This window comes from Indicator indicator, chromosome Z (assembly GCF_027791375.1).
Source record: "Indicator indicator isolate 239-I01 chromosome Z, UM_Iind_1.1, whole genome shotgun sequence".
Classification (NCBI taxonomy): Eukaryota; Metazoa; Chordata; class Aves; order Piciformes; family Indicatoridae; genus Indicator; species Indicator indicator.
Window position 1 is genome coordinate 12,359,912 of NC_072053.1, and position 25,992 is coordinate 12,385,903.

Consider the following 25,992-nt stretch of genomic DNA (forward strand, 5'->3'; position numbering starts at 1 on the left):
ATAGAACTGTTTAGGTTGGCAAGGTTAAGATTGTTGAATCCAACCCAACACTGGCAAGGTTAAGATTGTTGAATCCAACCCAACACTGCCAAGTCCACCACTAAACTGTGTTACTAAGCACTACATTTACCCACCTTTTAAATAGCTCTGGAAATGGTGATCTTAGAAATATTTCACCTGATTTTAACACCTTGTTCAGCTCTACCATATTTTCTAGAAATCAAGCAGCTCTGGTTTAAGGAGTGACTTCAAGAAGAGCAAGAGAGCATTAGGAGACTGGCTTCACAGAAGTTAAAGCTTACATCTGGATTCCTCTTTATATAGAAGCTGAATACAGAAGTTGGTAGAAACTGAACTACAATCTAGGAGGATGTTTAATCCATATTTCTATTTTGAATTCATTCATCATCTATCAATAATAGGTACCTAAATTTACTTTTATAGGTCTACATACTATCACCTGTTGAGATCAGTTTCACCTTTCTCATGAGCATGAGGATTGTTCAAGGTGCCTTAATCCATTACTTATATTCATGTATATATATATATATATATAAAATTAATTTTTAAAATTGAACTATACTTCAAGTTTCCCTATCTTTAGAAGTACTCAGCATCGACTTAAGAGATTAAAGTTCTAATTTAGAGTGCTTGCTTTTCATTCTGCCTTAGTCGTGTTGCCACTTTCTCTTTACTAGCTGCCTGGTGGAGCATTATGTGGACTATACTGTCCTTTGTTCTTCATCATTAGAGATGATAGATGACTACATATTGGGATCTGTAGGAAGAAACCCTCATCAACTAATGAAAGACTTTTAAATTTAGCAGGCACTACATCAAGACTTAAATAAGGTATATTCAGCATTATAGGCTGAACAGAAGTGTAGGTGTAAGTAAGATCAATGAGCTGGGCAGATTCAAGAAGAGGCATCAGGTGGCCAGGCAGCATAGAGCCACTTCAGTTTCTGGCTTCAGAAGCATCATTCTGAGCTGAGATGAGAGATTACTTGGTCAATGAAGGAGAGATGCCTCTGGGTAGTGGCCTCATACTGTTCCCTCTGCAGTTTGAGCTGGTGGCCAAGCTCCAGGCTGGGATCGGAGTGGCTGGACAGCAGCCAGGCAGAAAGGGACCTGGGGGTACTGGTTGGCAGTAGGCTGAACATGAGCCAGCAGTGTGCCCAGGTGGCAAAGAAGGCCAGTGGCATCCTGGCCTGTATCAGAACTAGTGTGGCCAGCAGGAGCAGGGAAGTCATTCTGCCCCTGTACTCAGCACTGGTTAGACCACATCTTGAGCACTGTGTCCAGTTCTGGGCCCCTTAATTTAAGAAGGACATTGAGACACCTTTGTCCAGAGAAGGCAACGAGGCCGGTGAGAGGTCTTGAGCACAAACCCTATGAGGAGAGGCTGAGGGAGCTGCGGGTGTTTAGCCTGGAGAAGAGGAGGCTCAGGGGTGACCTCATTGCTGTCTACAACTACCTGAGGGGAGGTTGTAGCCAGGTGGGGGTTGGTTTCTTCTCCCAGGCAACCAGTGACAGAATGAGAGGACAGAGTCTCAAGCTGTGCCAGGGGAAGTTTAGGCTCAAGGTGAGGAGAAAGAGTGATCTGCCATTGGAATGTGCTGCCTGGTGAGGTGATGGAGTCACTGTCCCTGGAGGTGTTCAAGAAACGATTGGATGTGGCACTTGGAGCCATGGTTTAGTTGTCATGAGGTGTTAGGTATTAGGTAGATTGGACTTGATGATCTCTGAGGCCTTTTCCAACCTGGTTGATTCTGTGATTCTGTGAAGATGCTTGGGGTATGCATGGAAGGCTGACAGAGACATGAGTCCTTTATGTGAGACACATTTTGAATTAGGAGCTGGAGGAACATGCTTTGACACCTCATAAACTCTAGGCAGCTTCACATCAGTCAGACTTACATCTAACTGTAAGCACTCAATTTTAAAAAAACATATCTAATAGCCAATTTTGTTTGTTTTGTTTTGTTTAAGGGCCAATTCTCAATATTGAGTCAGCAATTTTAAAACAAAGCAAGTTTTCCCTGGAATTTACTCAGTTTACCTAAGAGTAGGACTAATTCTTGGTAATTTGTCAAGACAGAAAACACTAGACCAAGTTCATTTTTGAGTGAATAAAGAACCAGAGATGCTTCAGGTCTCAATGGTGAGTAATAGCTTGTTCAAGAAGTAAAGAATTAGGTTGTGAGTTAATAGCCTAAATAAGATTACACAAGCATGTAGTTACTTGAGTTAGTTCTTGACTCACTTGCAACTTAGGTAAAAGCCTTCTTGGCAGCTGGAGAAGTGAATTTGTGCTTCAGGAACACAAGTGCTGGGTACATATGCTAAAGCCATCTCACCCCTAGGCATTACGCTTCAGATTCAGATATGTGGTTAATCAGGTCTCAGTATGGGTGCTTAATGTACACCCTGGCCAGTGTCTTCCTGTGTGTGACTGGGAAGCTGACAATGATGTTTCAGGAAGTAGCAAATATTTACAGAAACAATAGACATTTTCTGCCTCTTTGCTAAAGGTCCATGTGAAAGAAGCTGAAGACAGGACCAGTAGGTCAAGGAGTATTGACTTTGACTTTGTGTAGGACACAAAGTGTAAAGGAGCTTAAGTAGAGGGGAAAAAAGTAAAGTAAGAGAGTATTTCTAGGGATGGTGTCTTAGTGCTGGAAGGCTTTTTCCTGGCTTAGTTATAATTTATTACCTTGATTTATTAACCTCTGCTTTTCTCATATTTTATTCTGAAATAATAGAATAAGTGAATTCGGTGCACTTTCAATTAAATAAAAATTTCTAGCCAAGATAAATGCTCTTCATTTGGTGAAAGTGCATTTACATTTTCAGTTTAAAATTTCTTCCTCTCTATGTAATTTAGGCTCTCTCTAATCCATAGTCAAGGGCTGTTGCATTGCAGAGTGATGTAGTGTGTCCCATGCTAGTATGTCAAACATGCTTCTCTGCATGTTGAGCGAGGAGCTGTTTACACAGCAGGAGTCTGGAGATGTAATGTGCGTGTGAAAAAGCATCAGAGTCCCTGTGTGGCCCAGTCACATGGTGGAGAAGAGATCAGGTCAAATTGGACAGCTTCATTCATCAAAACTTTGAGTTTCTTTGCCATAGGTTGGCACTTTCCCATAATAAGTATGAGAGTGGAGTTTCACTTAGAATTGCAGAATCATATGATCAGTCAGGTTGAAAGGGACATTTACGATCCATCAAATACAACTGTCAACCCAGCACTGCCAAGTCACAACTGAACCACGTCACTAAGTACCATGTCTATGTGTCTTTTAAATCTGTCCAGGGATGGTGTCTCCATCACTTCTCTGGGAAGTCTGTTTTGGTGGCTTGACAACCCTTTTGGTGGAGAAATTTTTCTTAATGACCAACCTCAATCTCTTCAGGCTATTTCCTCTTGTCTTACCACTTGTTAGTTGGGAGAAAAGACCAACCCCCTCTTTAACTGCAATCTCCTTTTAGGTAGTTATAGAGAACAATAACGTCTTGCCTGACCCTCTTTTTTTCCAGGCTAAAGAACCCTATTTCCCTCAGCCACTCCTCCTTTCTTGTGCAAGGTAGTTTTCTCCTTTCTTGTGCAAGGTAGTTTTTACATTGGGATATGTATTAATTACATACTCTTAAGTCCCATGAGGTGTGAAACCTTTTTTATGCTCTTGATGCTATTTGGCAGTGCATGGGCTGTGCTGCTGGCACAGCAGCAGCTGCGTGAGGTAGTGCTGCACCATGTAAATCTGGAGAATTCCTTTGTCCTGGGTTTTCATTAGCAGAAGTGACCAGGTAAGTCACTCCCACCAACTGGTTTAAACTTCACTTCTGATGAAGGCTGTATCAACAGCCTGAATACCTGTTCTTCATGAAAATTAAAAATCTGAGTGCCTGGGGTGATCACAGGCTTCTTCTAGCCAGTGATCAAACTCATATTCGTTGTGTCCCTGTCCATCAAGTGGTATTTCTCTCTAGAGAGGGATCACATGAACTTCCTGTCAGCTTATATATGTGAAGGGGAAGGAAATCATTGTGAAACACCTCCATCACCTGCAGAATAGTCTAGTATGAAATGGGTAAGCTAAGAATGCTCTTGGTTTCAGATGGGGTATTCGTGATACCATGATGATCCAGATTCAGCTCTGCTGGCTTCACTGCTACCCCAAATCATGTGCGAGGCACTGTGTGAGGTCTGTCCCCTGTGTGAGGTTGTTCAGCTATCACCACAGGTGTGTGGCTTGTCCCATCTGCCCAGAAATGCAGAACATAGAAGATTTGTACTACTTCCACCTAGCTGTCCCAAGAAAGTATAAAAGCAAAGTTAACCACTTGGAAACCTTCACCATAAAATAATTATTTTGCCAATTTAAATAATTTATGGCATCGTAAGAAGCAATAGGTGCCATATATGCACAGATTAAAGATTTGGTAACACATTACCTTGTTTTAGGGAGTAGAGGATAGCAGATATTTTAAGAAAGAACATAAGCCACGGAGATGTTAGGAGAATTTCAAAGCAGTTATGTTTGATTTTTATTACAAGCTGAAGTGTGCATGTTCTGATGAGAACTGCATGAAGGCCAGTCTAAAGTATAATATTTTTTATTATTCCTCATTTCTACTAGCCTGGAAAAGTGTTTTTTGATCTTGGATCCTTAACTAAAGGCTGTGTAAGTCCTGCTCTCTGACACAGAGCTGGAAGTGCACTGCCTGATACTATACATGCTCTGGAGAGCTGCTCCATTTGGTAGAAAATCCAGTGTGGGCTCCTGATGCTGCTGTTTAAAGTGTGGTGCAGGAGCAGAAGGACCCAAGCAGAGGACGTCTGACTGTGATTTTTATCTCTATCATCCAGGGACTGATTTGTACTCTACTACAAGTGCAGAAGAACTGTTAAAACTATTTTCACACTGTGTATTATGGAAAAATGAGAGAGAGGTTTGGGGCAGCTCTGCTTTTCCCTGATGATTCCAGATATTTGCTGTCATTAACTGCCTATGTATCTTTGTACTGTCAGATAACTTCTCTCTGCTAAGGATGCTCACTTAAGCAAGAAGGAAAGTTCTGCAGCCAGAAGTATGTAAACACTTTTGTAACAGCTATGAAATGGAATCTATGAGAAAGGAAAAAAAATTGGAGGTTGCTCTTGCATGGAAACAAAATAATCTCAGGGGCAAGAATCTGATCTATTGGCTTTTTATCATCTATTTTTTTTATCATATTTTTTTAATCACCTATTTTTTTATCATCAAAGTTAATTAATGCCTTATTGCAAAGCACTGATATTATGCAACTTTGTGTTTCTCTATGTCAATTTCTCTTCCACTTGTGTACACTTTCTCCATGTCACACCACACCTATGGCATCTCAGTAATGCCTTATTAAAGCTGCAGCACAGCAGGCTCTGTGCTGCTGCTGTACCTCTGCACATCTGGCCAGCAAATCTTTTCTTTTATTCATGTGCTGAAATGGAGACAGGCCCAATCACACATTCGTTATGTGTTCTGCACAGTAAGAGCGGTGCTATGCTTGCAGTTGAGAAAGGAACAGAAGCTTTTATTTGACTAACTGTTTTAATACTCTCAGATAATAGTAATTGCCAAGCCTGTGCCTGTGTTGCTAGGTGTTGATTTTTTTTTTATCTCTGAAAATGCAGAAAAGTTATCTAGTGCTTTCTCTTCTTTCTGAAATTGTCCTCTCTCCCTGACAGAACTCAACTTACTCTGTAAATCACGAGGATTTAAATTACTCTGTGGTGTTTGCCCAAGGACCTGCTACCACACAATTGCAGTCATTGTATCTTGCGTTCTCTGAATTGTTGCTGTGAAGTGTATGGGCAGCCAACGCTGTGTGCAGTGTGTTTTTAGAGGAATTCCTGCGTCCAAGCACAATAGGAGGAAAGGGCCAGATTCTGAGCAGCTCTGATTACAGCATAGCTTATGTAATGTTACCAGGAGTTTATTAAAGATTGGTCAGTATAATATTGTGTTATATATAGGAATATATCCACACACAAGCACGCGCCTCAAAACAGAGATTTTACAACACACTTGACCCTCACTGAAAGAAATGTGCAGGGTTTCCCCTAGAAGACACATTTCATAGCATTAGTTCAAAAGCAAGTTCATCTCTCAGGTTCAAATATTCATTAGGTCCATTCGCAATTCAATTGTCAGAGATCTGTCTCTCAGGGACAGAGAAATCCAGAGATGCTATCACATTAACTGTGTATTACTACTATCTGAGCATTTTTCATTTTACATAATAGAAAGGCAGTAAAAGGAGACGTTAAAGAGTTATTTTTTCTTTTCTTTCTCTCTCAAAGGCTCATCCTTTGAGAATTAGACTAAGCAGTATTAAAAAAAGCCCACTTTGCTAGAAAATTCTCAATAATTGAAAGGTTCCATAACCTCTCTGCTCCTCTTGAGCCTTAAATGCTCTCACTCAAAAGGGCAAGCTGTTCAAATGCTATTTGTTAGGTGTTTTGTGGGAGAAGATAGATACATGAGGTCAGTAAGTCGGTAACAAGCTGCCTGTTTGTTGCTATGCATTTAAAGGAATGAACAGAGTGCTCTTACCTCGCCGATGAGTTCAGGGGTAGCTGTTGCTTTTCTGCCAGGACAGGAGGAGAGCAGGGCTTAAGAGAGTGGGGACAAGAAAATGTTCCACCAGCTTATATAGGCTTGCACGCTTCTGTCCTGGTATTACTGATTAGTTTGTTTCTCCTCCCACTTGGTGAGCTCTGAACAAGTATTCCCTTTTATACCCTCCACCTTTCCTCCTGCTCTGTCCTTGGTCTCCTGCCAGCAAGCTCTCCAAATGTCTTCTTCCCTGCTGCTTTTTTTTTTCCTTTTTTTTTTTTTTTTCCCCAACTAAATCTAACTCTGTCCTTTCTCCTACTCCACCATTTAAAAGGACTCAAGGCTGTAAAACAAACAACCAGCGTACCTGAGCTTCATATGTCTAGCGCTTGTCTCCTTATCCAAGACAGTTCAGAATCATTCCCTCTCAAAACATTGTCCTGGGAGTGTCTGTCACCTCATGTCACATTCATCAGCCTGTTGAGTTTTCCTGATTCTGGGTAGTTTTCAAAGGCACTACTCTGTTAACACATCAGAGGGAAGGAACTGGAGGACCTGGTTTCCTTCTGTTGTGTAATTGCTTTTTGTAATTCTTCCCCCCTCCCCCTCAACATGGCCTCCCTGTCCCATCGAAGGATTCAGGAATATCAGAAGTGTGAGGTGAGGTTTATAAGGCTGTGAAATCACTGTGAAAGGCAGAATAGAGGTTAGAGAGAGAAGTCTTGAGAGAGTGAATTTTAGAAAAAAGGGCAGAGAAAAAGTTAGCAAACTCAAGGAACCTGTTAAGTTAATTTAAACCACGCTCCAATTAAATTTATGTCTCTTTCACAGTGATGGCTTGGAAAAATAACCTACAACTTCACTTGACTGTTGGAGTGAATAAATCATATAGTATCACAAAATGGTTTTGATTGTAAAGGACATTAAATCTCATCTGGTCCAAACCCCCTTCCATGAGCAGGGACATCTTTAACTAGATCAGGTTGCTCAGAGCTCTTTCTAACCTGACTTTGAATGTTTCCAGGGATGGGTTATCTACCACCTCTCTGGGCAACCTGTTCTGGTATGCCTCCACTCTCAGTGTAAAAAAACCCTTCCTAATATCTAGTCTATATCTCCCTTCTTTTAATTTAAAACTGTCACCCTTTGTCCTGCCACAAAAGGTCATGTTGAAATAATTGCTTCCATCATTCTCATAGGCTTATAATTACTAAAATTATAATTCTTATAAGTACTAAGTATAATATTCTTAAAAGTGCTAAAAGGTCTTCTCTTTTCCAGGCTAAATAATCCCAAATCTCTCAGCTCGTCGTCACAGAGAAGGTGTTCCAGGCTTCTGATTATTTTTGTGGCCCTCCCCTGGACATGCTCTCAACATGTCTTTCTTGTGCTGAGAACTCAAGGCCTGGACACATTACCCCAGGCGGGGTCCCAATTGTTCATGTTGCACCAAAGCCCATCTAGCTTTATGACTTTGCTTCCTCCAGCCTGTGGAAGCAGCCTCATTAGCTATGCAAGCTGGAATGGAGTGATGTTATTTTCACTTCCTTCATTCCCAGGATGCCTGTCTTTTGATGGAGATATTTTTAACAGGGCTCTGGTTCCGCCCCCCCCCCCCCCCCCCCACTTCTAACAGTAGGGTTTCTTATAGCAATTTTCAGTTTAGCATTGCTGAATGAGCAAGGCTTCCTTTCATCAAACAGGCGCAAGCTGTTGTGAGTGATCCAGATTCCACTGTCCACTGACTTTGCACCCAGTAGTACATATTCCATGAAAAATTTCAGGGGAATCTGCTTCACTCCAGTGCAATGATTTTTTTTTTTTCATTTACTGTTAATTCCTCCTTGGGCTGCTGTCAAGGGTTAGGCCTGGGCCATGCACCAGATGAGTGACAGATGCTCTCTATTAAACCCTCACCCTTTACACAGGGGAAGAGAAAGGGAATTAGGCAGAGAGATTTACGGACGGGAAGACTAAAAGAGCTTTAACGAAAAAAAGAAAACGTAATAATGCAGTAAGAAAATAATGAAAATAATTAAAAGTATAAAAATATATATGCAAGGCCCATATTGAATCCAATCCCCTGACGGCGATTATGTCACCATCACCATTGATTCCAATGGGCAGACCCTGGAGATGCACCAGGATGGACCCAGTGGCAGATGGGAACCAAATTCAGGAACTGGTTTAACAAATACAAGGATTGGGATTGAAGGAAAAGCAGACGGAGTCTTCCTTGAGGCTAGCCATAGAAAGAGAGAGCTTGACCCTTGAGATTCCTCAGTTTTATACTGAATATGATGTATACGGACTGGAATACTTTGGTCAGGTTTGGCCACTGTCCACTCCTTCCCACAGGTATGACTTTTTTATTTGCAGCACTCCCAATGTGGTACACAAGGTTTAGCAGTGACCTTGGCCTCCATAGACACAAGTATAAGCAAGAGCCTTTCTGCACACCAGTCCTTGGCAGTAAGTATAAACACTGAGTGTTATCACTGCTAGATGCAGACAGTGTCTGCAAATATATGCCATTAACTTCAGGAAGTGCAGTTACTTAGAAGAGACTGAGCTGAAATTAAAATCACTGGACAGGGAATTGGTTCCGTTCTAGCTCAAACAAGGAGAGCTGCCTTTGCTTTCTCACTGGTAAAATGAATCTTTGCATCTCAAAAGAAGGGAAATATATTGGGTAATTTGGAGGGGAGATCCTCAATGGGAATCTGAATCTTCACCTCTCTCATGACTCTGGATGCTCAGAGCTGGAAACAAGTAATTTAAACCAGAATCTTTTCTGCTTTTTTGAAAGAGAAGCAGCTCAGGGTGCAGGCAGCATTTTTTGTTGGGTGGTGATGCCTCCATCTACAAAGCAGTAGGGTGGCTCTTTCCTCCAGGGAACCAGATTCAGGACCACCCATCTGATTCCAGTATTTTAATATGATTGTTGGAAGGGATTCACATAAAAACTACTGGATTGCAGGTCTGTGATGGATGTCTTGGGGCAACGCTTTGTTTAGGTTGTCAGAGTTGGTTAATAGGTAACAGAATCACAGTCTGCTGATGTCTACGTGGGAATGAAGTCCATGGCAGCAGCCTGCTCTGTGAATTAGATGCAGAGCAGTGGTGATCTCCACAGCCATGTGACAGGTTCACTGGATCATAGGTGCAGCCAATTATGGGGAAGGTTTAACTATTGCAGCAACTGCCTTAGGGAATCACAGAATCACAAAAAATTGCAGAGTGGAAAGTGTCAGAAGGGACCTCTGGAGTTCATTTAGTCTAATACCCCTGCTATAGTAAATATTGTATTTATAAATATAAATATATAATATATATATACTACAAGTATATATATATATATATACACATACTATAAGTATAAATATATATTATATATAAATATAGTAACCTATAGTAAATCATAGAGAGGTACATCCAGATACTCCTTCAGAATGCTTTCAGAAAGGAACTCCTAACTTTCCTACAACTACCTTCTGAAAAGGTCTAGGCCAGATCCCAGACTGGGTGCTGGAATCAGGTGCAAGAATGCCTGCCTTTGACAGCATGCCTTAGTGACTCAAAGTAATCCTTATTGCCTGAGAACTGAGATTTCCTACAGGACTGGTGAAGAAGAGTGGGAATGGTAGAAAGCCTCCCAGCAGTAATTCAATCCATGCCAAGTTAGGTACCATTGCCAGCTTCCAGTCACGTGCATTCAAGGGCATAGTTATCTTCTCTTCGGGGCTTTTGGATTCAAGGTGGAAAGAATAAAATGGCAGAAACCATTCCTTGTGAAGAGGACCAAGATGTGCCATGTGTCAGCTACCATTTGCCTGGAGTGGGCCACCAGATCTGGATGAACTCTAGGTAACTATGTAATGATGTGTAAACTGAGCATGCAGGTAATTACATGCAATCATGGACACTTAGTGAGTTTGTTCTTGATTTAGGCAAGCATGATGACCATTTGTTGCTGAGGACTAGGCAGGTGGGGTTGGAGTACGGCAGTTACATCCTATGTGATTTAGGAGTGCCGAATCTATGACTTAACTCATTAGCTCTGTCCTGGAGAAGCTAATTGATGCATTTCCTTCTGCCTGCTGTGCTCTGGGGCAAGGTGGCTCTGAGAATGCCCCTTGGACTGAGCCCAGTGGTTGGCATAGTCAGAAGAGGAATTGATTGCTGGATTCCAACCAGACGTAGTACCTGAGCTGACTCAAAAAAATGCCTGAAGGATGCCTGACTGTGTTAGATTGCTGCTGTCTAGCAGCATTAGCTGACTAGAGTGCTTGAACTCCTCAGCTCTGCCAGGAAAGACTCTAATGGCCCTAATCCATCCTCACACACACTGTCTTCACACCTCTCCAGGCTCAGTGGCCTTTAAGAGGTGCACTGAAAACTACTTGTTCACAGATATCTATTTTACTGTTGATTTTGGCTGTGCTCCTTGGCAGGGATTAGGTCTGTACAGGGAGCTCCACCAGCTCTTGGACTCCAACAGGTACTTTAAATGACATAAATCCACCTATGGAGCTTTGCAGAAAAAGTAAAATCATGGCCTGCCTGTGCTAGATTGGGCTGTGGATGTGTGAAACACAGCCTACAATTTTGGTCCCTGATTATCCCTTATTGGTAGGGAAACCACTCCCAGGAGCTAATCTCCTGTCACTGGACACCAGTGAGGAAAGTCTTTCTCTGTCTTCTTTAATCTCCCCCATCAGATGTTTATACAGATGGATAAAATCCCCCTGAGGCTTAACTTTTCCAAGTTGAATGGTCCCAGCTCTCTCAGCCTCTGCTTGAGTGACAGGTGCTCCCGTCACTTAACCATCTTCATGGCCCTCTGCTGAACTTGCTCTCCTGTAGCTGGCAGGCAGACCAGAGTTGGATATTACACCCCAGATGTGTCTCATCAGCGTTGAGTAAAAGGGAAGGATCACCTATTGGGACCTGCTGGCAAAGCTCCTTCTAACACAGACCACAGACCAGGAAGCTGTTTGCTTTCCTTACTGCAAGGGCACATTGCTGAATGATCATCAACTTGGTCTGCTAGGAACCCCAGGGCCATGCTGCTTTCCAGATGGGTGGCCTTGAGCCAAATACCAGTGCATGGAATTGCACTTCCTCAGATGTACAACCTTGCACTTTTAATCATAGAATCACAAAAAGTTTGAAAAGACCTATAAGATAATTGAGTCCAGCCATCAACCTAACACCTCAATGGCCATTAAAGCATGCCCCAAAATGCCATGTCTTCATGTTTTCTGAACACACCCAAGGATGGTGACTCTATCACCAATCTGAGCAGCCTGTTTCAATGTTTGATGACTCCTGGTACAGCTTGAGACATTTTTCTCTTGATCTCTCACTTGATACTAGGGAGAAGAGACCAAGACCTGCCTCAATACAACTTACTTTCAGGTAGTTGTAAAGAGCAGTAAGGTTTCCTCTTGGCCTCCTTCAAACTAAACAACCCCAGATCCTTCAGAAGACTTGTGCTCTAGACCCTTCACCAGCTTCATTGTCCTTCTGTGGACCTTCTGCAGCTGCTCAATGTCCTTGTAGCGAGGGGCCCAAAAGTGAACACAGTATTTGATGTATGGCCTCATTAGTGCTGAGCAGAGGGGGACAATCACTTCCTTCTTTCTGCTAGCCACACTACTGTAAGGAGTTAAGTTTGTTTTCCTCATGGAATGGCCTCAACATTGTTTGTCCTGAGGTGTTTTCACACTGTTGTCCCAGGAAGATAGCTGCTTATCTACAAGTTCTGTGATTATAGCACCTGATAACCAGAAAAGGTCACAGGTTCTGCTTTCAAGAGTGTTGGGATGCAAGTGCTGGGCTCACTGTGACAGTTTTTTGTGGGTCTTTTGTTGGAGAGGAGCCTCAGAGACGACTGATGCAGCAGTTTAGAGCCAACAGAGCATGCAACTTACTGTGGTAACGGGGCTGACACATGCAACTAACTGTGGGACTGGTGCTGACACCAGTCAAACATGCTGTAGCCATGGCAACAGAATGAAGAACCATGACCATGTATTGGATTGGAAAAGGTATAAAACCTCAAAGGTAACAGGGAAGTTTGGAGCTCTCCCACTGATTGAAGCCTTCAGGATTGGTGAGACATCACTTGATTTTCAGTGGTAACTATTTCTTTTGCTTTTGCTATCCCTTGCTTTTTCCTGCTTTTCTGTATTTCTAACTTTCCTCCCCTGTACAGATAAGCAAAATAAAATTCAACCAACTGCTCAGTTCCTTCTTGGTTTCATTCAGGGGATCCATAAAAAAAAACATTTCTGCCACAAAAACAGATCAAGACAGCTGTTCCTGATGCAGGCCAGGATGCCGTTGGCTTTCTTGGCCACCTGAGTGCATTGCTGGCTCATGTTCAGACAGCTGTCAGCCAGCACTCCTGAGTCATTTTCTGACAGGCAGCTCTCCAGTCACTTCCCCAAGCCTGTAGCTTTGCACAGGGCTGTTGTGACCCAAGTGTAGGACCTGGCACTTGGCCTTGTTAAACCTCATGTAATTGGCCTCAGCCTGTTGATCCATCCTGTCTCAGTCCCTCTGCAGAGCCTTCTGCCCCTAAAGAAGATCTACAGTCCCTTCCAGTTTGCTGTCAGATTTCTTCCCATATGACTTGTGATTTGACAAAGGGCAATTGGCCTGAAGTAAAACACAGGAGATTTAACTCAAACTTGAGGAGAAACTTCTTTACTTTGAGGGTGCTTGTCCTGGTAGGGCCACGACATGGCTCACTACAAATCCAGACAGGCCTTAAGATGTCTAGACAAGGTCCCTTTCTCTCCCCTCCTTCCTGCAGAAAAACAGGGCAACGCGGGAAAAGGAACAAAGGGGACAGAACTCCTGCCTCTCTGGTAAACAAGATGTTTATCTGGGTTGAGAGCATGTAAGCTGACCACTGCTCCCCCAGATACAAGGTCCTTGCTTCTGCCTTTTATAGTTATAGCCTGGCAGAACGCCTTTCCATTGGGCAGCTACACATTAGCTTCAGTGCCCCATTGGACGACTTGACCTCTGGCAATTTGTATACATACAAGTGGCTAGGTAGTCACCCTTGCCTTGCCTTGTCTTGCCTTGGCTTGCTCAAGCCTGCTGAAGCCTTGCCTTGCTTCAAGCCTACATTGGATCCGCCTCGTAGAAGCTGCCTCGAGTTGCCCTGCCCTGCCTTGAGTGCCTGGTCCAGAGCCTGGGATAAAGCCATGAGCCATACATATGCAAGCCGGAGAAGCCACGAGCCTAGAAGCCAGAGCCACCTTAGTCTGCTCCTCCTTGCCACCAGAATCATGCCGTGCCTCAGTTTACCCAGGAACCAAGCAAGTGCCCTTCGCAAAGAGCATTGTTAACCGCCCGCCATCCGCTGAAGCCAGATCAGCCTGGGACCACGCGGTAAACTCTTCTTGCCGGCAATCTGCTGTGCTGTGCCTTACGAGAGCGCCCCAAACCTAACACAGCAGCAGCAGCAGCAGCATACATAGCAGGGTAAAACTAGTTGTGAGTAACTAATTCACTGCCCTTTGGGTCTAATGGCTCTTATCGAGCCTCCTCTCACTGTAATCGAGCACTATCTGCTCTTGGGGACTTTCTCTTTCCAAGTTGTTGCCTCCTAATTTGCATAAAATAGTTTGTATTTTGCCCTAAGACTGCATATTCCCATTGTAACTGTATCTTCCAACTGTACAACCATCCTTTTAATGAGTTTTGGCATATTTCACTAATAAAGGTTTACTATTTTTATTAATACCTGTTTGCTATATCGTTTATTAATGATTGTTGTGAGGGTAATTAACAAATATTCCTCCCCTTGACTGCAACAGTGCTGGAGCACCGGAACAGGCTGCCTGGAGAGGTTGTGGAGTCTCCATTTCTGGACACCTTCAAAACCCGCCTGGATGTGTTCCTGTGCAGCCTGCTCTAGGTGTACTTGCATTAGCAGGGGGATTGGACTAGGTGATCCCCAGAGGTCCCTTCCAACCCCTACTGCATGATTCTATGATTCTGCGATTCCCTGCTGACTCGTCTTTCGGCCCATGCAGATGGCCTATTCCTGTGCCCATGTGACCTCCCTCTTTAACAGTGACCAGCCTTCCTGGACTCCTCAGTCCTCCAGGACTGCCTCCCAAGGGACTCTGTTCACCAGTCTCTGAAACAGGCCAAAGTCTGCCTGCTGGAAGTTCAAACTGGCAGATCTGCTGACCTGCCTCTTTACTTCTGCAGCAGCTAAGAACTCTGTCATTTCATGTTTGCCATGGCCAAGATGTCCTCCAGTCATTACAACACCCACAAGTCCTTCTCTATTCACAAAGAGCAGGTCCAGAAGGGTGTGTTTGCTAACTGGCTCCCTCACTAGCTGTGTCTGGAAGTTCTTCCCACCTGCTAGGAACCTCCAGGACTGCTCCCTCTCTGCTGTGTTATAGAATCATAGAATCAACCAGGTTGGAAGAGACCTCTGGGGATCACCTAGTGGAGAGGTGGCATTAGAAATGGAGTTGTCATAGGGGGGGACATAACCACGTGATATATGAGGGAGAGTGATGGTCAGCCCGTTGCTGGCTGAGGAGGCAGCTACTCTGGCTAGGTAAGGAGTGAGAGCTGTCTCAGAAACATGGTGCCTGGAGAAGCACCTGGAAACAGGGTACCTGTTCCCACCAACGTCTGTGACCATACTGGTTTTCATCACCTTTTTTTTAGGAGCAATGTAGAGTGGAAAAAATCTGTTTCAGCATGGGTCTTTCACAATCTTGCACTTGTTTGCTGAGGAAAAGTTTTAGATTTATACAGAGTGAAACAAAAGCCAAGCTGGTGTGGCAGCTTTTATGTCTTCATTTTGGCCTGTAAAAATTCTCTAGAAAAAAGCTGCTCTTTGACATTCTTCTGCAACAACTTAATGGTGTTTATCAAGTGGCTATGGGATGGCTGAAGAGTACTATCATCTGGCTCTGATATCTGCCTCCCTCTTGTGGCATGTCTTTAGCACAGCCAGAGAAGTCTGATGTCCAGTTTTCAGATGGCTCGTGAAGAGCAGCAGTTCCCTGGCCGTAGCAAAATCAAAAATTCCAACGCCCTGATCTTGTGCAAGGCTCTGCTACCACTGCTGCTATATGCTCCTTACCCATAAACTTCTCCTTGTTGAAATTCTTGAGGTTCTTGTCGGCTCATTTTCCCAGCCTGTTAGGGATCCTCTGGATGGCAGCATCACCCTTTGGCATGTGACATGCTACTCTTGGTTTTGTATCTTGCCCAAATTTTCTGAGGTTATACTGTACCTGTTGCCCTGGTAATTAATTAAGATGTTAAACAGTTTTGGCCCCAGTATAATGCCTGGATTACTCCACAAATGACTGGCCTTTATCTGGAATTTGTGCCACTGATTTCAACCCTGGAGGTGTTTAAGAAAAGACCGGATAAGGCACTTGGTGCCATGGTCTAGATGATTAGTTAGGGTTGGACTTCATGGTCTTGGAGGTCTCTTCCAACTTGGTTGATTCTGTGATTCCCCAAGTGAACAGTTCCCCTACATACACAGCATTTCCCTCCTCGACCAACCTGCTCTGTAGACCCATTATCCTTTCTGTTCCACTTGACATGCTCTCAGGACTCAGTCTATGCAGCTGCAAGAGAGCACAATTTGCTGTCTGGAAACACACTTATTGGTAAAGAGGAATAGTCTCTGTCTCCTGGCATAGGTGTAGGGCAGGGATTTGTGAAGAGTGGCTGGTAGATGTGTTATAGTTAGAGCAGGGTGCAAAAAGCTGTACCACTATTCATGCCAAATAGGTTCCAGCTTTAGGTAGAGGTTCAGACTCTCTTCCTGTAAGCTGGTGCTCTAAATATGGGTGTGCTATGTGTGCTGGTTTTGACTGAGTTAGTCCTCATGGTAGCTGGTATCGGACTACGGTTTGGGTTTGTACTGGAAGCAGTGTTCTTAGCGAGGGGATGTTTTTGTTACCGGTGAGTGGTGCTTACACAGACTCAAGGCCTTTTCTGCTCCTCCACCCTACCAGAGATTAGGCTGGGGGTGCACAAGGAACTGGGTTGGAACACCGCTGGGACAGCTGACCTCAACTGACCAAAGGGATACGTCATAGCATATGACATCAAGATCAGCGCATAAAGCTGAGGCAAGAGGAAGGAAGTGGTGACATTTGAAGACAAGGTGTTTGTCTTCCCTAGTAACCATTACGCATAATGGATTTCTGCTTTCCTAGGGAGGACTGTACAGGTGCCAGTGGAAAGCGATGAATGAATTCTGTCTTTTGCTTTGCTTGTGTGTGTGGCTTTTGCCTTACATACAACACTGTCTTTATCTCAACCCATGAGTTTTCTTGCTTTTACTTTTTCAGTTCTCTCCCCCATCCCACAGTGGCAAATGAACAAGCAGCTCTGGAGGAAATTTGGTTGCCCACTAGGTTTAAACCATGGCAGCTGGGTTAGCAAACAACTCATCTCTTTTGCTTGCAGATTGTTCAAGAATTTTTTTAAAAACATTGCTTCTAGTGGCAGTGAAGAATTGCTTGGAAATGAGGTAGCTGGCCAAGGCCAATACAGGCCAAGGGCTATGCCTGGGTTCATCAACTAGGTGATGACAAACTGCCACCTGGTGCTGTTCCATTCACTAACTGTGCTGTCCTCCACACAAAATATTTCTGAGAACCCAAGAAAGACCAGGTAGTCATGAAACCAAACGAAACACAAGTCAAAAAATGGAAAAGTTCATTCATTTGTCTGGTTCCCCTTGTTTAATTTTGTGTTCCTTGCCCTTTTTCCAGGCAGTACTACCGATATTCTTATAATCCGTGGGCATTTTTGACACAAGCCATGGGAACTCCACTGGAAATGTTTCTTTTCATCATCATGATCCTATCACGAATTACTTACCATGACAAGCTGTCTCCCAAGAAAGCATACAATCTGACTTCAGAAATCTTTACATCCTCTTTTCTCTCCCTGTTGTGTGCATCTGTTCTGAAGGACGGAGTATCAGTTCTGTCTGGCTCTTGGCACGACCCTATTTGTGGTTTTTTTTGCCCTGGGATCCAGCAACTGGTAGTAAGAAAAGCTGTCTGCTTCATGCAATGAGTCTGAATCTCAAGGCTGCTTGGTCTTCACAGATTCATGGAATCTTTTTGACTGGAAAAGACCTGTGATGGTTTTAAGATGTCTTTGATTTTTCTCACAAAGCTTGAGTGGAGAAAGTGAAAGAACATAAATAAATCACTATTGGGCATAAGGAAGCAAATAATGATTATTCTAAACACTTCCACTGGAGAGATAGAAATGTTTAAGAGTCAGTACTCTAAACAAGATATGCGCAGTCAGGCAGTTCGTCTTCTCTCAGTCTGTCTGCTTGCTTCTTCTCTCTCCTGGCTGAAGATAACATACACCTGCATACTGACCTTGATAAGCTAAGCCTAACAAACCTCTCTCTGCCTCTCTCTGCTTCTTGGCTGTCTTCCTTTTTGCCTGCACTGGGAGGAGGAAAAGAAGCACAGCCCCTCTCTTTTGGGGGGCCCAAGGGACTTTGTTGTGTTTTTCTGTTGATTGTACATATTTGTAAATGTTGTGAATTTTGTATATTTGTACATATTCATTGCATTTCATCATAGATTGTAGTTTTGCATGTAAATACAGCTTCATTTGCTTCTGGACTGAGCTAGCCTGGTTATTGTCGGTGTGGGAGAGGGATTCCAGCTTTCCACTGTAACAAGACCTTTAAGATCATCAGCTCCAATCATTATCTAGTGCTACCAAGTCTGGTGCTAAACTATGTGCCTTAGCACCACATGTATGTGTCCTTCGAACACCTACAAAGTCAGTGATTCACCCATCTCCCTGAGGAGCCTATTCCAGTCTTTGACACTCCTTTCAGTAAAGGAGTTTCTTCTAATGTCTGAACTAAACCTCCTCTGGTGCATCTTGAGGCCATTTCCTCTTGTTCTATCACGTGATACCAGGGAGAAAAGACCAACACCCACCTCATTACAGCCTCCTCACAAGCACTTGTAGAGAACAATAAGGTCTCCCCTCAGCTGCTTCTTCTTCAGACTAAACAACTCAAGTTCCCTGAGGCACTCCTCAGAAGACCTGCTCTCCATACCCTTGGCCAGCTTTGTTGCCCTTCTCTGGACATGCTTCAGGACCTCAATATCTTTCCTGTAGGAAAAGAAAATATGATATTTGAGTTGTGGCCTCAACAGTGCTGAGTACATGGGGAAAATCACTTTCCTGGTCCTCCTTGCCACACTATTCTTGATACAGGCCAGAATGCTGTTGGCCATGGCCAGCTGGACACACTGGTGGGCTCAAGTTTAGCCATCGGTCAGCCAGTATTATGAGGTCTCTCTCTGCTAGGCAGTTTCTAGCCACTCTTCATAGAATCATAGAATCAACCAGGTTGGAAGAGACCTCCAAGATCACCCAGTCCAACTGATCACCCAGCCCTAAGCACTCAACTAGACCATGACACTAAGTGCCTCATCCACTCTCCTCTTGAACGTCTCCAGCGATGGCAACTCCACCACCTCCCTGGGCAGCCCATTCCAATGGGCAATCACTCTCTCTGTGAAGAACTTCCTCCTAATATCCAGCCTATACCCCCCCTGGCACAGCTTGAGACTGTGTCCTCTTGTTCTGCTGCTGGTTGCCTGGGAGAAGAGACCAACCTCCACCTACAACTCCCTTCAGGTAGTTGTAGACATCAATGAGGTCACCCCTGAGCCTCCTCTTCTCCAGGCTAAAGAGTCTCAGCTCCCTCAGCCTCTCCTCATAGGGTTTGTGTTCCAGGCCCCTCACCAGCTTCGTTGCCCTTCTCTGGACACTTTCCAGTACCTCAACATCTCTCTTGAATTGAGGAGCTCAGAACTGGACACAGTACTCAAGGTGTGGCCAGACCAGAATTGAGCACAGGGGAAGAATAACCTCCCTTGTCCTGCTGGCCACACTATTCCTGATACAGGCCAGGATGCCATTGGCCTTCCTGGCCACCTGGGCACGTTGCTGACTCATGTTCAGCCTCCTATCAACCAGCACCCCCAGGTCCCTCTCTGCCTGGCTGCTCTCCAGCCACTCTGACCCCAGCCTGTAGTGCTGCTTGGGGTTGTTGTGGTCAAAGTGTAAAACCCTGCACTTAGCCTTGTTAAATCTTGTCCCATTGGCCTCTGCCCACACATCCAGCCTGTCCAGGTCCCTCTGCAGAGCCCTCCTACCCTCCAACAGATCAACACCTGCTCCTAACTTCATGTCATCTGCAAACTTACTGATGACGAACTCAATTCCTTCATCCACATCATCAGTAAAGATATGGAACAGGATGGGGCCTGAGGGACACCATTAGTGACTAGCTGACAGCTGGCAGTGGCACCATTCACCATCACTCTCTGGGCCCGGCCCTTCAGCCAGTTCTTGACCCATTTCAGAGTGAATCTGTCCAATCCATGTGCTGCCAGCTTTGCCAGGAGCTTCTTGTGGCAGACAGTGTCAAAGGTTTTGCTGAAGTCCAGGTAGACTACACCCTCAGCCTTACCCACATTCACCAGGAGGGTAACCTGATCATAAAAGCAGATCAGGTTGGTCAGGCAAGACCTGGCCCTCCTGAATCCGTGCTGGCTGGGCATGATCCCTTGACCATCCTGTAGGTGCTGTGTGATTTCACTCAAGATGACCTGTTACATAACCTTGCCTGGCACCAAGATCAGGCTGACAGGTCTGTAATTTCCTGGTTCCTCTTTCAGGCCCTTTTTGTGGATGGGCATCACATTGGCCAGCTTCCAGTCATCAGGGACCTCACCTGTGAGCCAGGACTGCTGATAAATGATGGAGAGAGGCTTGGCCAGCTCATCTGCCAGCTCTCTCAGCACCCTAGGATGGATCCCAGCAGGTCCCATGGACTCGTGAGGATCCAAGTGGCTCAGCAGGTCCCTTACTGCTTCCTCCTGGATTACAGGAGGACTATAGTGGTCCCTGGCTCCATCTGCCAGTTCAGGAGGCCAGTTGTACTAAAGACAACCTGTCTCACTATTGAAGACTGAGGCAAAGAAGGTGTTAAGTACCTCTGCCTTATCCTCATCTTTTGTTACTATATTCCCCTCAATAAGGAGTGGAGGTTGTCCTTGCCTCTTCTTTTGCCATTAATATATTTGTAGAAATATTTTTTATTCTCCTTTACGGCCATGGCCAGTCTAAGTTCTAAATGGGCTTTTGCCTCTGTAATTTTTTTCCTACAAGACTTATCAATGTCCTTAAACTCATCCTGGGATACCTCCCCTTTTTTCCAAAGGTGATACACCCTCTTTTTTTCCCTTAATTCCTTTAGAAGCTCCTTGCTCCTCCAGTCCGGTTGTCTCCCTCGTCGGCTCCTCTTCCGGCACATGGGCACAGCCTGTTCCTGTGCCTTCAGGAGTTCTTTCTTGAAGTAAGTCCAGCCTTCCTGGACCCCTTTGTTTTTAAGAGCTGCTTCCCAAGGAACTTTCCAAGTTAGTTCGTTGAATAAGCCAAAGTCTGCCCTTCGGAAGTCCAGGGTGGAGGTTTTGGTGCTGCCCCTCCTGGTTTCACCATATATTGAACACTCAATTATTTTGTGGTCACTGGACGTGGGAAAGGCTGTGGATGTAGTCTACCTGGACTTCAGCAAGGCCTTTGACACTGTCCCCCACAGCAAACTCTTGGCTAAACTGGCAGCTTGTGGCTTGGACAGCAGCACTCTGCGCTGGGTTAGGAACTGGCTGGAGGGCAGAGCCCAGAGAGTGGTGGTGAATGGTGCCACATCCAGCTGGCAGCCTGTCACTAGTGGTGTGCCCCAGGGATCAGTGCTGGGCCCAGTCCTGTTCAATATCTTTCTTGATGATCTGGATGAGGGGATTGAGTCCATCATCAGTAAATTTGCAGATGACACCAAGCTGGGAGCAGGTGTTGATCTGTTAGAAGGTAGAAGGGCTCTGCAGAGGGACCTTGACAGGCTGGACAGCTGGGCAGAGTCCAACATGATGGCATTCAACAAGTCCAAGTGCTGGGTGCTGCACTTTGGCCACAACAACCCCATGCAGAGCTACAGGCTGGGGTCAGAGTGGCTGGAGAGCAGCCAGACAGAAAGGGACCTGGGGGTACTGGTTGACAGGCGCCTGAACATGAGCCAGCAGTGTGCCCAGGTGGCCAAGAGAGCCAATGGCATCCTGGCCTGCATCAGGCATAGTGTGGCCAGCAGGAGCAGGGAGGTCATTGTACCCCTGTACACAGCACTGGTTAGGCCACACCTTGAGTACTGTGTCCAATTCTGGGCCCCTCAGTTTAGGAAAGATGTTGAATTGCTGGAGCATGTCCAGAGAAGGGCAACGAGGCTGGGGAGAGGCCTTGAGCACAAGCCCTATGAGGAGAGGCTGAGGGAGCTGGGACTGTTTAGCCTGGAGAAGAGAAGGCTCAGGGGAGACCTCATTGCTGTCTACAACTACCTGAAGGGAGGTTGTAGCCAGGAGGGGGTTGGTCTCTTCTCCCAGGCAACCAGCAGCAGAACAAGAGGACACAGTCTCAAGCTGCGCCAGGGGAGGTTTAGGCTGGAGGTGAGGAGAAAGTTCTTCACAGAGAGAGTGGTTGGCCATTGGAATGTGCTGCCCAGGGAGGTGGTGGAGTCACCATCCCTGGAGGTGTTCAAGAGGGGATTGGACGTGGCACTTGGTGCCATGGTTTAGATAGGCATGAGGTGTAGGGTGACAGGTTGGACTCGATGATCCTTGAGGTCTCTTCCAACCTTCTTGATTCTATTCTATTCTGTTCTGTTCTAATTCTTACCCATAGGGACTCAACCTGATCATCCTTAGTCTCTACCCCCATGATGTCCAGAGTATCCCTGATATACAGGGCCACTCTTCCACCCCTTCTCCCTCTCCTGTCTCTCCTGAAGAGTCTGTAGCCCTTGATTACAGCACTCCAATTGTGAGAGTCATCCCACCACGTTTCTGTGATGGCAAGAACATCATAGTTTTTCTCCTGTACCAAGACTTCCAGCTCCTAAAGCTCTTCCTCAAGCCTGTAGAATTTCATGGGGTTGTTGTGATACAAGAACAGGACTCAGTGCTCAGCATTGCTGAATGTCATACAACTGACCTCAGCCTATTGATCCAGCCTGTCCTAGTCCCTCTGCAGAGCCTTCAACACTCCCTCCCAGTTTAGTGTCTTCTGCAAACTTACTGAGAGCACTCTCAATCCCTACATAAAAATAAATGACAAAAGTATTAAAGAGCACTGTCCCCAAAAGTGAGCCTTGAAGAATACCACTTGCGACCAGCTGCCAACTCAATTTAATGTTTCATCACTTCTTTAACCAATAAAATGTCCACACATCCAAGCCATGAGCCAGTTGCTTCAGGAAGGAGACACTGTTAAATGATTTACTAAAATCCAGATAAACACCATCCACAGCCTTTCCCTCATCCAATAAGTGGGTCATCTTGTTGTAGAAGAAGATCAGGATTGTCAAGCAGGACATGGCTTTCATGAACCCATTCTGGCTGGGCCTAATGCCTGGTTGCCTTCTATGTGTTGTGTAATGGCACGCAAGATAAACTGCTGTCAATAAGGCCAGACTGACAGGGATGTAGTTCCTTGGTTTGTCCTTCTGGACTTTCTGGTAGATGGGCATCACACTTGCCAATCTCCAGTTATCTGGGACCTTTCAATCTAGCCAGGGATGCTGGTAAATGACAGAAAATGGTTTGGTAAGCACTTCCACCAGCTCTCTTAGTTCTCTTGGGTGTATGCCATCTGGGCCCATAGGCTCATGTATAAACTACTCAGCCAGAAAACATGCAGTGACTTCTGGTTGTGGAGAAAACCAGAAAGGCAAAGATGAGGACAGACTATCAGTTGGTGATTGTTTCTTCATTTGTGGCATTGCAGGCTGGACCAACTGTATTGACACATCCTGAAATATTAGATGATTTTGGAATCCTGAGCTTAACTCTTCTACTGTATTTCAGGATTAGAAAGGAAGTTGCAACTCAGACAATTTTAAATTTCAGCTTTGTATGCCTCTTCTACTATTCTGGCTCTATGGAAAAGCTCAAATACAAGGAGATCCATTTCCCAGACCTATCTCAAGACAGCAGGTTTCCCATAAAATGACAAAGCTGGCCTGACCTTTCTCATTTTTATGACACAAGGCAAAGTAGTTTTCTGCTTCTTCATCCACTTTTGCAATTTCAGAGTCAGTTTACTTCCTTGCATCTAATCTCACCTTTGAAAAATTTTACATTCTTCCCCTTCCTTTACCCTGATGGCAAAGGTGTAAGTCTTACCCAGTGCATGGCTGATTTCAAGGAAATAATCCATTCTCACAAACCTATACATTGTAGCCCATGAATATATTAGGCTTTAGTAAAGAGAATACTATAATAGTTCCAACTAGAAACTCTTTCAGCATCTAAGTCCCAGTGACTACTATTTTATTGTAGAGTAGTTCTTAATAGAATTGGAAGGTGCTGTACATATCATGGACTGCATCTCTGATCAACAAGAGGACTGAGAGCATCCAGAAATGAGCCAGCAGACAGTAGGAGCAAATGAAAATGATGACTACAATGGACACAGGCAGAATTACACTGGCTGTAGATGTTTATGGGATTTTGCATGCACTACTACAGAGCAGCATTTTCATGAACGCGCACAAGCAGACGTAAAACTTTTACAGTTAAAGATGTGCATTTTATAGTAGACAAAAAAAAAAGTCATATGTTTTAGACAACTCAGTTTCTGGGAACAGAAAATGCACTAAACATGATTTAATTTACAAAAGTGAAATAAACTCACTCAGCTACACTAAGAAACCATTGCTGGCTGATCGTTTGTCATCATCTTTGCCTTTCGGGTTTTCTCCACAGCTAGGAAGTTGCTGCCTGGTTTCTGGCTGAGTGGTTTTGCAGCGTGAGGACTTGTGGATGACACGGCAACAGCACTGTCAGTGTTTAGCTGAAATGTGGAAAGTGTGGAGAAGCAGGATCAGGAACATGCTGGGGTTCCCTGGAGTGAGGGGGAAAAATATGCCAGGTAATGCTAAATTGCACAGGTCAAGGATGTCTCTGTCTATCTATTTTTGCCTTCTGCAATTCATTGCACAACACAATTTGATTTATAGCTACTGAGATGTGCTAAGCAGCCTGAAACTCTGTGCGTTTTGGATAGGTAATTGAAGCACCTTTATTTGATGCTTCAATCCTGCTGTTTTGACTTGAGCCACACATTTTGGGAGCATGGGTTCAAGTCTGTCTCAACTGTCTATGCAAGTGGCTGCTCCTGGAGAAGGATGTGAGGATGCAGCTCCAAGGCAGTAGGAACTATTAAATGCCTTCAGGTAACTCTGCGAGCCCAAGCGTGCTGAGCTGTAGTCAGAGAGGCCCAAACTCATTCCTAGGGAAAATGTAATGGAAGAAACCTTTGCTGCCCACAGAGCTATCCCCAGCCTTCTTATCCCACCACTGGGATGCATGGTTTCCAGCTGTGGCAACAGCTGCAGGAGTTTGTAAAAGACCCCTTGAGAACTGTGAAATCAACTGCAATTGAGGGTTTGTTTCCTGTTTGAACTTCTTCCATCTTATAAATTAAAACACACCCTTGTGTTAAAAAAGCAGCGAGGGGACAGTATTTGGCAAACAGATTTCACCCTCAAACTGGTGGCATTTCTGTAACCCTGGCAAATATGATTTACAAAATACCAATTTGTTGTGGAGTGTTGGGGAATATGTCTGTCATTGTAGTCCAGAGATACTTGAGATGGACAAAGCACAGAACAACTTCCCAGCAGATGGAAAATTCAGGAACTTATATCTTATTTGGACACGTTGTAAAGTTTTGTCTTTTTTGGCTTGTGGTGAGGCTTCATGTTGCTGCAGTGTCCCTCTGGAACATAAAGTCCTACCTGATGTTTGCTCTGGCTGCTGGGATGCTGGCTGGCTCTTCATGCCAGCTGCCTAGGGTCAGGGGTGGAGGAGTGGGTTATGCCTGTTCTCTCTCTGTCTGACAAGTTCTCATGCATGTTTGCACTGATCTGTAGTTGCATGTATGGAAAAAAGAGATGTTTGCATTGTAGAAAGGCTGACAAAATGACAATATTTATTCTAAGCTCACAGCAGTATTGAATTGAGCAAGGAAAGAAGGGTCTGGGCTCTGCTGGCAGTTCAACAGAGGAGGCCAGCAAGGAAAACTTGCTCAGTGGCAGCAGACGTACAGAATCAGAGAATGCACTGGGCTGGTGGGACCCTCAAAAGTCATGCTGTCCAATCCCTCTGCACTGATCAAGGGTATCGTTAGCTAAACCCATTGTGCTATGTCTGGCATTTGTTTCCCATACAATGCTGCAGCTGCTTCTCCCCATCACTATCTGAAAGCA